Genomic DNA, 13,950 nt, shown 5'->3' with positions numbered 1-13,950 from the left:
CCTCAGGTCCTCCTCCACATATTCCCCGCCCCTGACCACAGGCATTCAGTTTTGAGTTTGGTTGCGGCAGGATTCAGATGCACCTTTATAACAGGGGGACTGCTTCATGCAGTCCCAAGCTTTTATTTTATGTTTTATTTTATTTATTTTTACTTTAGAGCAAGCAGCTCCAGACGTCCTAAAGGACATCTGTGCTGCTACTCTATCTACCCTGGCCGGCGCCGCAACACCAGTAATCGGACTGGTGATTTCGGCGGGCATGCATGGAAGCACGGGAATGCAGTCCATACCTCCGGCGGTTGGAGACTTGCCAGAGGATGCTGTAGTGGGGCGACCGTTGTGTCCGCTCCCGCACCAGACCACCGGGGCAAGTCAGCCTGGCGTCTGGGACAGTGGCGGCGGCCATGTAATAAGGCCAGCACACCTGGGGGGTTGATACAGCATAGGGGAGATAGGCTCTCCCCCAGCCCAGATGCCGATCCAGCTGAGCCTCCTCCGACCCTCCTCTGTACATGAGATGCACAGCGACCCCTATCGTTGTGCTGAAGCTTCTGGTCTCAAGAGGTTTGGGTCTAGTCTCCCTGTATACCTCTCCCCAGAAGCCAGGTTATACAGTGCCCAAAATCCTATCAAGCCTTGTGTTTTCAATAGTTGATTCAGGGCCCATTGCAAGTATATTGTATATGCATTATATGTGACTTTTGCTTGCTCTGCTGTGTGGTTACTGCCTTTATATTCTGTACTGTCAGATATAACTATCACTACTATTTCTCCTCAACCCTTTGCTACAGGTGTGTGGGGAATATATATATATATATATTCAACATGTACTTCACATTTATAGTTATTTGTGAAGGCGGTCAAATTTGCACTTGTTTATTATGTCTAAAAATAAAGGTAAAACAGGAAACTTAGGGCCTGATTCAGACCCACTCGCGAGTGGCTGTCCGCTCGCAAGTGGTTCGATGATCTGCACTGCGCATGACGGAGGGAGCTCCGTCGTGCGCATGCGCGAGACGCGACGAGCGAAGGACTTTCCTTTGCTCGTTGTGTCTGATCAAAGGGGGCGTGCTGTCGATGTTGATTGACAGCACGCCCCCTTTGGTGGGCGTTCCGGGGGCGTGCCTCCCAGACGGGGGCGTTTCCAAGGGAACGCCTACCGTCAGAAGCCGGCCCCACTGACATCACTAGTGATGTCAGTGGGAGTGATTTTGGCTCTGATAGAGCCAACATCACTCTGGGCCTTGCGGTTGAGAAACTCAACCGCAGGCTTCGGCTCGCAGTGGCGATGGTCAAGACCATCGCGACCATCATCCTGCACGCTCGTATATGCTGTGGGTGGTGACCCACAGCTATACGAGCGTCCAGGAGGACGCTCCATAATTATGGAGGAGGGCCCTGATTCAGAGCGAGCGCTCTGGTCAGAGCGTCCGGCTCTGAATCAGGGCCTTAGGCCCCAGTCCTGGTTTCATGTAAAAGATGTTTGGCGGACTTATCCTCTCAGGACTTTATACAGGATGGTTTGTGTGCCGTTTGTTATAAAGAATCACCTCACCAGTCCAGTCTACCAGCCCCTGTACAGGAGCCATCTTGGGTGTCCTCCTTGTCTCAGGTTATGACGCAGCTAGTGCAAATGCTGCAGGCGAACAGACCGGTAGTCACTAGAGCGCCTAAGTGGATGATATAATTTTATCAGTCTGCTCAGAATTTGGATTCAGACGCATCATCGGAGGAATCCAATGATATGCCAGGTTCTTCTTCATGGTCTATCTCAGGATGCTTATGGGACACATTTAGTCAGGAGTGGTACGTTGCCTATACCGTCAGCATCTTCCCTTAACGATCCTACAGATAGAAAACTTGAAACATGTATTAAATCAGTGTTTTCATTGTCTGGAGCTGTTACTCGGCCAGCTATGGCCACGGCTTGTGTGTCCAAGGCTGTTGAAGAATGCTAACAGAAAGCAGCTGACATATATCTCCCACATATGGGAAATGGCCTCCTATTTAGGAGAAGCTGCAATAGATGCTGGGCTCCTGGCTTCTAAAGCATCGGCAGTTTCAGTTGTTGCTCTTAGAGCCCTTTGGTTAAGGTCCTGGAATGCAGATACGGGATCCAAGAAGGGTCTGGAAACCTTACTTTTTTATAGAAACATACTATTTGTAGCAGAATTGGATAACATAGTGGCTACTTCGAAGTCTAGGCAAAATTATTTTCAGTCCTTTCGCCCTCATGGAAGAGCAAAAGGACAGTCTTGCTCCAGACCATCTAGTTCTCGCAGGATCACCAAGCAGCAAACTAAGAGGTCCTGGTTGGCCAGACGTCCAGCCTCTAAGCCGGACAACAAACCCTCTGCCTGATGGGGCCCTAAGGTTTTTAGGATTTCCCGGATACTTGTTATTCCCCAGGCTGGGTCAGACCTCAGTCTCCGCCTGGCCACTCTTGAGAGTACAGGTTTCTGCGCTGTCAGTTTGGTTCCAGCGAAAGATTGCTTCTCTGCCGGATGTTTTTTTTTTTCATGATGTTCTCCGAGTTCACACACTCTTTGTCCCACCGGTAACACTGTGGGATTTGTCTTTAGTTCTCAAGGGGCTACAAGTACCCCATTTGAACCTCTGGACTCAGGGGATTCGAAGTGGTTGACAGCAAAGATACTTTTTCTCCTCGCTATCTCTTCTGCACGCAGAATCTCTGATTTGGCAGCACTCTCTTGTTGCTCCCCCTTTTTGGTTTTTCACAAGAATGGAGCTGTCTTCCATACACGGGCGGGTTGCCTTCCTAAGGTAGTGTCCTGTTTTCATGTCAATGAAGAGATTGTGGTTCCAGGTTTTCAGTCTTCAGACCTTTCCGTAGGTGAAGCCTCCCTGGATGTAGCTCGTGCTCTCCGTATCTATGTGGATCGTACAATCTCTTTTAGAAAATCAGATGCTCTTTTTGTGTTATATGGTTTTCACAAACGAGGCTGGCCAGCTAATAAACTCTGGCTCGATGGTTGCATATGACTATCTCTCAGGCTTACACACAGGCTAATCTCCCTGTTTCACGGCGACAGCACATTCTACCCGGTCTGTAGGACCATCGTGGGTGTTCGTCATGGTTATCTTTTCTGCTTAGGAGCGTCCCGACCCTTAGGGGAACTGCTTTAGGACATCCCCATGGTATCCCTGTGGATCCCTATGGACTCTGAAGAAGAAAATAAGAGTTATGGTAGACTTACCTTTGTTAACTTTTTCTTTGAGATCCATAGGGTCCACAGGGCACCTGGCTGCATTGAGTACATTTTCTTTTGGTCACGGATCTCCTCATCTTGTGTGAGAGTGTTTCTGGTATACATTGTTCTTCCTTCTCCTTTTTCCTTTTCCTGCCTTGGGCTTGTTTACAAAACTGAATGCCTGTGGCCAGGGTCGGGGTATATGTGGAGGAAAACCTGAGGCATCCTGGGAGCTGAAAGCTTAACTGTTTGGTGCCTGGATTACTCCAACCACATTTCCCGATGGTATCCCTGTGGACCCCATGGACCACGAAGAAAAAAAGTTAACAAAGGTAAGTATACCATAACACTTATTTATACAATTCAAAAAATTGTTGATTTTTTAGAGCTGTGCTAATCATGCTCCTCTAGGCCATTTTCTTATTTAGACCCATTGCCACCATTCACATTACTTTACTTAACACCCTCTAGGGCTTGTTTATATGTACGCAATCACAATTCACCTGGAGACAAAATTGCACCCTAAAGTTAAACTTTAGTGCACAGAATGTATATTTAGAAGTGTTCATGAAGGTAGAACAATTATATGAAGAAAAAAAAAAATGATGGCATATTAGGTCGTCTACTTCACAGAACCCGTGCTGGACAAAAGTGGGGGAGCTAAACTGTTTTTGGGTTGTGTGTACTCCAGCATTTTTTTTTTTTCACATTTGCACAGGATTGTTCCTACCAAATCATACAGTTAGCAAACACATACATAAGTATACACTAGTTGACAATTTCAAACGTCCTTTATAATCCATCTGGGGGATGGCATTTACCTCTGGATTATGTATAGTGTGGAGTCAGGCACTAACTAATTAAGACTGGCTCCCAGCCGCTATATAACCCCTCCCCTTCCACTAGAACAGTGGTTCTCAAACTCTGTCCTCAGGACCCCACACAGTTCACATTTTGCAGTTCTCCTGGCAGGTGCACAGGTGTAGTCATTACTCATTGACACGTTTTAAAAGATCCACAGATGGAAAAAATTATTTCACTTGTGATTCTGTGAGGAGACCTGGAAAACATGCACTGTTTGGGGTCCTGAGGACCGAGTTTGAGAACCTGTGCACTAGAACCTCAGTCTTGTTTGTAGTGCCTTGGAGCATACTTGCCTACCCTCCCGATTTGGTCGGGAGCCTCCCGAAAATCGGGTGCCGCTCCCGGAAAGGTAGGCAAGCCTCCCGGTCCCCGGCGATCTATCTGCCCCCCCCCCCGCGATTATAGTATAATCTCCGGCAGCGTGGGGGGGCGGTGACGCGATTCGCGCTGAATCGTGTCATCGTGGCCTCGCCCCCTGCTTCACAATCTCGGCATTGTGAAGAGGGGGCGGGGCCGCGATGACGCGATCGCGCTGTCACGCCCATGCCCCGCCCCCATTGTCGAGTCATTTTCTGGGCCACGCCTCCTTTTGATGTGGCACACCCCTTTGCTGAGGACACCCAACAGCTCCCTCCCGGAAGGAGGGAGCTAGAAATCGGCAAGTGTGCCTTGGAGTAAGGCACTAGATAGGTCCTAGCTTTTTAAGTTAAGTTTATTTTCTTTATTTTCCTGTTTTGGTTTGGGTGCTTAGTTCCTGGCACCAAGCACTAGCAGAATGGGAGTTAGGTAGAAGTAGAGGTTTTTGTGAACCCTGTATCCCACTCTAAAGACGGCCTCTGTGAGAGTCACCAAACTACATATTACCTGGGACTCTCTCCATACCAAACACACATCTGGGGGGGCCGCTGGCAAAAAAGTAAGCTTGATACATTTTTACATGCAAAAACCTTGTTTGCTGTATTACTGCTTCCCGGCACACCGCTTTAGTAGAACTACCGAGCATGTTACTACTCACGTGGCAGCAACGGTAGGTGTTACAGAACAGAGCATACTACTGGCTTTTTGGAGAGGGCAGCTCGTTGGCCATGACACGGCGCCACTGCACATGCAGGTGTGGCGTCTATGACGTCAGCACTAAGAGCCGCTGTACATCAGGCAAGCCCTGTGGTTCTCTGAAGGGAGGCGCCGGAACAGGAGTTTAGTCAGTAACATACATTGTTTTGTACTGAAGATTCTTTCTTTGCCTTTGGGTTTTTTTGCAAGTGAATGTGGACTTAAGTATTGCATTTTTTTGCATTTAAACAGATAGGTGATTTAGTATTGTCAAGTATATTTTATTGTTTTGGCACTTAACAACAACATAGGAATATAAAAATAAAAAAACAAACAAACGAACCTGACATATTTGAAAAATAAATCACTATCTCAGAATACATAAAATGCAGTAAACTGTTTTGAAAATTATAATCATCCAAATAGCAAACCTCAAAACAAGATACAATAGAAGAAAAAATAAAAAAATTATACTACAATATAGTATGAATGTATTAAAATCAAGTGTAAAGTGTGCTGGCAGCCCTCCATTTAATGTGTAGCACTTGACTGTCGGGTACCCACAGCACAACGACCAAATCTAGTACCACCTAGACCAGAGCTTATGATACTTGGGTATCATAAGAGGTATCTGCTCATATAGAGGTATCTCTCGTGGTTAACCGTGTCATTAACTAAAGCTATCCATTTATGAAAATCCGGGGGGTCCTCCCCCAACCAGACTCTGGCTATGATAACCTTGGCCAGGGTCATCAGTTTGAAAACTTATTTGTGTATTCTAACATTAAACGACTCCTAAGGGAAAACCAAAAAGGCATATTATAGGGTGAAGAGGGGGCAGGGCAGGTACAGTACTTTGAGCACAATCCCAGATCTGAGTCCAGAAGTGCATCACCTCCCGACATTCCCAGAGGAGATGCCAGAAAGAGGCCTCCAGCAGCCCACACCTTCTACATGCAAAGTCTGTTCTGAGTCCCATATTAAATAAACCATGTGGTGTATAATATATTCTGTGGAGCACAAAAAAATGTATCTGTTGGTAACATATACACGCTGTAGCCTCACGTGTGCCACCGAGCATCAATGCCCACTGCTATTCAGAACCCCTAAATTTGCTTCCCATTTACGTGTCAATGACAGAGACTATCAGGAGAAAACTGAGAATTGAGAGTGGAGTACAGAATAGAAACAACCCCTCAGTTTCCTAGAGAGAGTATTAGCGTCTTAACTGGAGAGACAGAAAGACAAAGTGGGGAGTCTCCAAACTGGGCATGTAAAGCATGGCGTAACTGAAGATATCGAAAAAAGTTTGAGTTAATTTGAGCTGGTTAAGTTGTTTTGATAGATGTGGCCTAAAGTGGTCACGCCATACAAAGACCAGAATGATTTTCTATCAAAGCTGCTCATTTCGGGGAGTCCAGCAATATCCCACAGAGAGCTATCAGGAACCAGGAAAGCTATTTGCTGCCAACCAGATCGCAGCTGTCTGGTTCAAAAGGGGAGCATAGTTTTTAGCCCTTTTACCTACAAGGAGAATCTGTAATGGGGACAATGAGGAATCAGTCTGCTCACCCAGAAAGCCAAGGACGGTCTTACCATTAGAATCCGTCACCGACTCAATTAAATGCGATAACTGTGCTGCCAGGTAATAGAGACATAAATTGGACAGGGCTAAGCCACCATCTCCCTTAGGCTGGCACAGCATATGAAGTTTGATCCTTGCCTTCTTATCACCCCATACAAAAGAAGAAATGAAAACATTAATTCCCTGAAACACCCTGTTAGGAATATATATAGGTGATTGTTGCAGCACATTAAGATATTTGGGGTGCATAATCATTTTAAACAGGTTAATCCTGCCAGTCAGGCTAAGGCGAAATTTCTTCCACAGATGTAATTTGGTTTTAAAATACTTCGGTATAGGGTGGAGATTCAATTTAACATGATTCCGAGGTGATCCAGACACCCAAATATTTAAAACAATTAGTCCATTGTAGAGAGCAAGCTGGAGTCAGCGCAGCCGGAGACCCGCCCATAGTAGAAAAAATAGTAGACTTAGCCCAATTAATCTGGAGACCTGAGTAAAGTCTAAATGTATCTACAGTGAGCAATAAATTGCGCAGAGAGGTATCTGCATCCACCAAAAACAGAAGCATGGCATCAGCGTACAGCCCGATAGTATTAATCACAGTCCCCAATGCAAGTCCCCTTATACCAGAGTGAGCTCTAATTATACAGGCCAAGGGCTCTAAAGCAAGTGCAAACAGTGTAGGCGACCAGGGGCAGCCTGTCTAGTGCCACGGCTGGAGGGAAATAACTCTCATGTAAAGCCATTAACCGTAACACGAGCTGCTGGGGATGAATATAAAAGCTGGATCCACCACCAAAAATTCGGACCAAAACCATATCAACGGAGTACCTCCCACAGGTCCCCCTCTCCACCTAGTCATGGGCCTTAGCAGCATCCAAGAACACCCCCACTACAGGCTTAAGCAACACAACAATGAGGGCTTCTGACATGGATGAAGGCAGCAATCCCACCTCTAGCAATTGTATTATAAGTGTTCAACAACCGGGCAATAAAATATTGTCTGAGGGTTTGGTATGTTTCTACTGGGATGCCATCCACACCCAGGGCCTTGTTATTAGGAAAGGAGGAGATGGCATAGTCCAGCTCCTCTTCAGTAAAAGGGGCCTCAAGAAAATCTATTGCATCATCAGAAAGCCTTGGCAAAACTACCATGTTCAAATAGTCCTGTAATTGCAGATCTGAGTATGACACCCGTGACGCATAGAGCCCACGAAAAAACTCAACAAAAGTGTCCTCTATTTGCCTCCCAGCAACAATAGTGGTCCTTGACGAATCCACAATAGCAGGAGTAGTTCTATCAGTCAATTCATCGCGAGCCAAACATTCCAAACAACTACCACCCACATCCGCCTGGGAATAAAGGGAATGCCGAGAGTAAAGTAGTTTACGCTTGGACTTATCAAAGAGATAGTCAGACCATTATTTTTGTGCAAAGAGGAGAGCATCCCGCTGTACCTCTGATCGTGACATAGTATACAGAATTTCCAGGTCCCAGCAGTGCTGCTTCAACTCATCCTCCCTCTGTCTATTAAAGGACTTAATTTGCGCAACTCTAGCAATAAAAGTGCCCCGAAGGAAGGCATTAAAGGCATCCCAGACTAAACGGATCAGAGACACAAGAGTTGTTCCCAAAATATCCCTCCCATGCAGAGACCAGTTCCGAGCCAGAAAGGGGTCAGTTTCCAGAAAGAGATGCGACGGTCACCCAGAAAATCTAGAGTTACAGAGACCAGGGAGTGGTCAGAAATTCCCCTTTGCGACTAGTGGCTGTAACTAACGGGACAGGAAATTAAAATCTATACGGGAGAAAGAACGATGAGTGTTTGATTGACAGGAAAACTTGCGATCATGAGCATGCCTTCCATCTTTTGCTGTCATTTCAGAAGCAGTGCTTGTTATTATACAAAAAAAAAAACCTTCTTTGTTTTTTTTATTCAAACAGTGCTACACTTTTTCCAGAGAAATTTAGGTAGCTAACTGTATTGGTTAGAGTTGTCTTTCTCTCTCAGTATGGAGAAGCCAGACAAGGGTTCTAAAAAAAGGGGATCAATCACTGTTTTTTCTTGTACAGAATGTGATAAAAAGTTGCCAAAAGGTTGTACGGACCCAGGGTCGCTTTGTGCTGGTTGTTCACAGGGAGATTCATTACCGGGAAGTTCGGCTGAGTCAGTGATGCCTGATTTGTTCTAGGTCTAAGGCTGAGGTCATAGGTGAATTACGTCACTCTCAGGCAAATTATATGTTAACCTGTGCTCAAACTCATAGTATGTCAGATCCTCGGTAGTGCCCAGTTGGGCCCAGGATATGGGACGATGTCTCGGTGAGATAGCAATGTCCCTAAATAAAATAGAAACCTCACCAGGGGCCACAGCCACTAAGAGACGCTCAGGCCAGTCCTCAGTGGATTTTACTGGAGATGAGGCTTCAGCCGTCTCTTCCCAGGAAGAAGAGGAATTGGATTATGACTGGGAAGACACCTAAAACTGGGAGGATGACTCCCATTCTTATTCAGGGGTATCTATACTGGTACATATGGTCTAGGAGACTGCTTCTACAGGAAACAGCTATTCCAATGACTAGTTCAGTTTCTTTAAACGTAAGACTAAACATGTTTTCACATTTTGGAGAAAAGAAGCCTGGTTAAAACCTGATTCCATAGTTCATATCCCAAAGACATTTATGGTTCTTTATCCTTTTTTGGAAGAGGATACCAAGCTTTGGGAAATTCCACCCACGCTGGGTGCTCCTATTGCTAGTTTGGTCAGGAATAGTTATCCCCACAGTACAGTCTGTAACACCTAAGGATCCTATAGATAGGAAGAATGAGGCTGTACTTAAGTCTATATTCACTTTGTCAGGAGTCTCGCTGCAGCCTGTTCTGACCAGCGCCTGGGCGATAAAGGCCATCAATTCCTGGATGACCCAGATGATTGCTGGGTTTCAATCAGAGGATTTGTCTGAAGCCAGTTCTTTAGCTGATCAAATTTCGGAGGCTCTGACCTATATAGGCGATGCATTAATAAACACTATTCACGTAGAGTCCTATAATTCTGCTCTGGCCATTTCCGCCAGACATTCTCTATGGCTTAAAACATGGAAGCCAAACAGTCCAAGCATGCTTTAGAGACACTGCCTTTTGAAGGAGATTCTCTGTTTGGTCCAAAATTAATTAAAATCATTCCTCAGGTCACGGGAGGTAAAAGTCCATACATTCCCATATCAACACCAAAACCAAAATCTCCTATGTTTCTTTCCTTTCGGACCCAAGGCAGGGGAAGCTTCAGGCCTTCCGGGATATGCCTAGGGGTCCCCGTAGAGGTACCTTGAGGGGGCGTGGTGTCCCCGGCACTCTTCACCCTGCTGCTAAATCAGCAGGTCAACCCACATGGCTGTCCTGGGACTGGGACCCGACCTCTGGTGGAAGGCCACTTACTCAGATTCCGGGAAACTTGGATTCAATCCAGCTCAGATTTTTGGATAAGTGGACTGGTAACCAGGGGTTACATTTTAGATTTGGAGGGTCCTGTTCCAGAAAGATTTTACTCCACTCCTCTCCCTGTGGATAGCTGCAGAAAGTCGGCTCTCATAAAAGCAATTTCTGTGCTCTCCAATTCCGGAGTAATTATTCTGGTTCTGGTACTACAGCAAGGCCTGGGATTTTACTCCAGTCTTTTCTTTGTAGACAAACCAAACGGATCGTTTCATCCCATTCTCAACTCAAGGGATTAAATCTTTATCTCCACTTGGAAAAATTCAAGATGGAGTCGGTAAGGTCAGTCATTTGTTCCATGGAGGAAGGGGAATTTCTGACCTCCTTAGATATCAAGATATGGGGTCATCAACATCATCTGCGGTTTGCAGTGGGGCATCGGCATTTTCAGTTTCAGGCTCTGCCATTCGGTTTGTCCACCTTTCCCAGAGTCTTTACAAAGGTTATGGCACACATAATCTCCCTACTCAGAAGTGGGGGGGGGGGGGGGTCAATGTGTTGGTTTAATTGGACAATTTGTTGCTAAGGGCTCCTTCTATAGCCCTATTGCAACAACATCTTCAGATTATCATAGGCATGCTCCAGAGATTCGGCTGGATCATCAATTTTCCCAAGTCAAATTTAATTTCATCTCACAGGAATGGTATTCTTGGGTCTTCTCTTCGACACCCAGTGTCACAGAGTGTTTCTTCCACAGGCAAAGATTCCGGATCTTCAATCCAAAATAAGGATAATTTTACAGATGCCTCATATCTCAGTCCTCAGGGCTATGCAGTTACTGGGAAAATGGTGGCTTCTTTTGAAGCTGTTCCTTTCACTTGATTCCATGCCCGACCACTGCAAAACCAATTGATTCATCAATGGGTAATGCCAGACCCTCGATTAAGCAGGCAGATGTTCAGATTAGCTCTGCAGACTCGTCAGTTACTCCTACTGTGGCTGGAGGATGCAAATCTGAACAGGGGGCAGTAATGAATTGGATCATTGTGACCACAGATGCCAGCCTAACAGGCTGGGGGGCGGTGGTTCTAGACATGCACCTACAGGGTCTTAGGTCTGTCCAGGAAGCTTCTCTTTCCATCAATTTACTGGAATTAAGGGCGATTCGGTATGCATTGGTTCATGCTCAATTTCATCTAAGGAGCCTACCTGTGTGAATCCAATCAGACAATGCCACGGCAGTTTCTTATATAAACAAGCAGGATGGCACACGCAGCTGGCGAGCAATGAGGGAGGTTTTTCACATCCTTCATTGGGCAGAAAGTTGGGTTCTAGCTATTTCAGCAGTTTACATTCCAGGGTTGGACAACTGGGAGGCTGACTTCTTAATTCACCACAGCATGCATCCAGGGGAATGGGAATTGCACCAGGAAGTGTTTGTGGAAATAGTTTTCAGATAGGGGTCTCCAGACATATATCTAATGGCTACCTGTCTTAACAGGAAACTTCCAAGGTACGGATCTCGGTCCCGGGATCTTCAGGCATCCCTGGTGGATGCCATGACAGCACCTTGGGTGTTCCAGCTGGGATACATCTTTCCTCCACTGGTAATGTTACCAAGGGTACTTCAGCAGATTCGATCAGTGGCACAGCCGGTCATTCTGGTGGCTCCAAACTGGCTGCGCCGTCATTGGTACACAATTCTTCGGAACATGTTGGTAGACGTCCCGTATCGTCTGCGTCCAGATCTGTTACTTCAGGGTCCATGCCGTCACACCGAATTGCCTCATCTGGCTTTGATGGCATGGTTCTTGATTCCAACATCGAGGGCCAAAGGGTTTTCAGAATCTGTTGTATAAACCATGATACAGGCTGGCAAACCAGTCACTTCCCAGATTTATCATCTGATATGGAAGATATATATTTCTTGGTGTGAACGACACAAGTTTTAACCTTAATGATTCAGAATGTCTCATCTTTTGTTTTTTTCTGCAAGATGGGTTGGTTAAGGGTCTTAGATTGTCCTCTCTTAAGGGACAAATTTTGGCTATGTCGATCCTGTTTCAAAGGAAATTGGCCACCATTCCTGAACTTCAAACCTTCTTGCAGGGGGTTCTTTGCATACAACCTCCTTATGTCCCACCGGTTCCTCCTTGGGACTTGAATTTTGATTTCGAGGCACTTCAAAAGGTACCTTTTGAGCCATTGGAATCTGTAGAATTGCGATACCTCACTTTGAAGGCTGTTTTTCCTTTGGCCATTACCTCGGCCAGAAGAGTATCTGAGTTAGCGACTCTTTCTTGTAAATCTCTGCTTCTCATTTTTCATGAGGATGGAGTAGTGTTACTATACCTTCCTTTCTCCCGAAAGTGGTATCGGCTTTCTACATTAACCAGGATATCTTTCTTCCAGCTTATTCACCAGGCTTCAGTGACTAGTGAAGCTTCTTCTTTAGCACTGTTGGATGTGGAATATGCGTTACGCGTTTACTTGAAGCGCATTGCATCTTGATATGTATGGATTCTAGGTGGTGTTGATTGATGCACCAAAAAGAGGCTGGCCAGCCTCGAAAGGATCCATCGCTAGATGGGTCACTTCTGCCATCCAGCAGGCATATTTGTCTTCAAATGTGACGGTTCCAGCTTCAATTCATGCCCACTGGGCTCGTGCTGTTGGAGCTACTTGGACTGTGCGGCATGGTGCCTCATTAGAGCAGCTGTGCAGAGCAGCCACCTGGTCATCCATACAAACTTTCACAAAATGTTACCACTTCCATACATTTGGAGCGAGGTACGCCAGTGTGGGGCGAAAAATTCTATGAGTGACTAGTTTCGGCGCTCCCCCCCCCTTAAAGTGGCTTGCTTAGGTAGATCCCAGAGGTAATGGCATCCCTCAGATGGATGATGAAGGAAATACGATTTTTACTCACCGTAAAATCTCTTCCTTGGAGTCCATCTGGAGGATGCTGGGATCCCTGCCTTGTTTGGTTTCATACTAGTTACCTGTTGGTTTTCTGGTTTTCTCAGTTCTTCCGTGGGTACTTCGCCGGCTTTGTTAAACATAGACTGAGGTTCTAGTGGAATGGAAGGGGTTATATAGGGGTTGGGAGCCAGTCTTAATTAGTTAGCACCCGACACTACAGCTCACTACACACATAACCCAGAAGTAATGGCATCCCCCAGATGGACCCCAAGGAGGAGATTTTACGGTGAGTAAAAATCATATATTTTGTGACAAAATGAACGAAATATGGTGATTTGACTAAATCGTACACTCAACACAAATTTGTCATGAAAAGTTCTGAACACGTCACCGTTTTTTGTCATAGTCTTGTGTACTTTGTTTTAAAAAATGTACAGTAATTATTTTAACAAATGTAACTTAACTGAATGGCTTAAAGCAGGGATAATACTAGAAAAACAGTATCACATTTGATAACAAATAGCATGTTTAAGACACACATATGTAAATAATAAATAATCCCCACAAATGATACATTCAGAAAATGTACTACTTACAGTTTTTTTGAGCTTATGAGTAGTGTGATGCTCCCGCAATAATCGCCATTTGATGAAACCGTTCCCCCTGCTCACCACTGACAGCTCACAAATTGTCCTCATAGAACTCCAGGTGCAATATAACAAATTTATCTACAACGGCATCCTAACTTTTTTGTGACTGAGTCTGAATCTGTTCAATGGAATGTGGCTTGAAAAAAAGCTGCGGCTGCTGCATTGTAGTACTGCATATACCGATTCATACCCGGTCGCACACTGATATACAAATGTTGCATATCAAAT

General features: G+C 45.5%; 1 protein-coding gene across 11 annotated transcripts in view; it reads left to right on the top strand.

The window, feature by feature from the left end:
* The window catches only part of USP45 (ubiquitin specific peptidase 45), a 293,573-nt gene that overhangs the window by 263,201 nt on the left and 16,422 nt on the right, over window positions 1-13,950 (top strand). The gene's annotated exons all lie outside the window — the stretch shown is intronic.

This window comes from Taudactylus pleione, unplaced genomic scaffold, assembly GCF_031769625.1.
Source record: "Taudactylus pleione unplaced genomic scaffold, aTauple2 ptg000015l, whole genome shotgun sequence".
Lineage (NCBI taxonomy): Eukaryota > Metazoa > Chordata > Amphibia > Anura > Myobatrachidae > Taudactylus > Taudactylus pleione.
The sequence above is the reverse complement of the archived record's forward strand: the minus strand, read 5'-3'. Positions and strand labels throughout refer to the sequence as shown.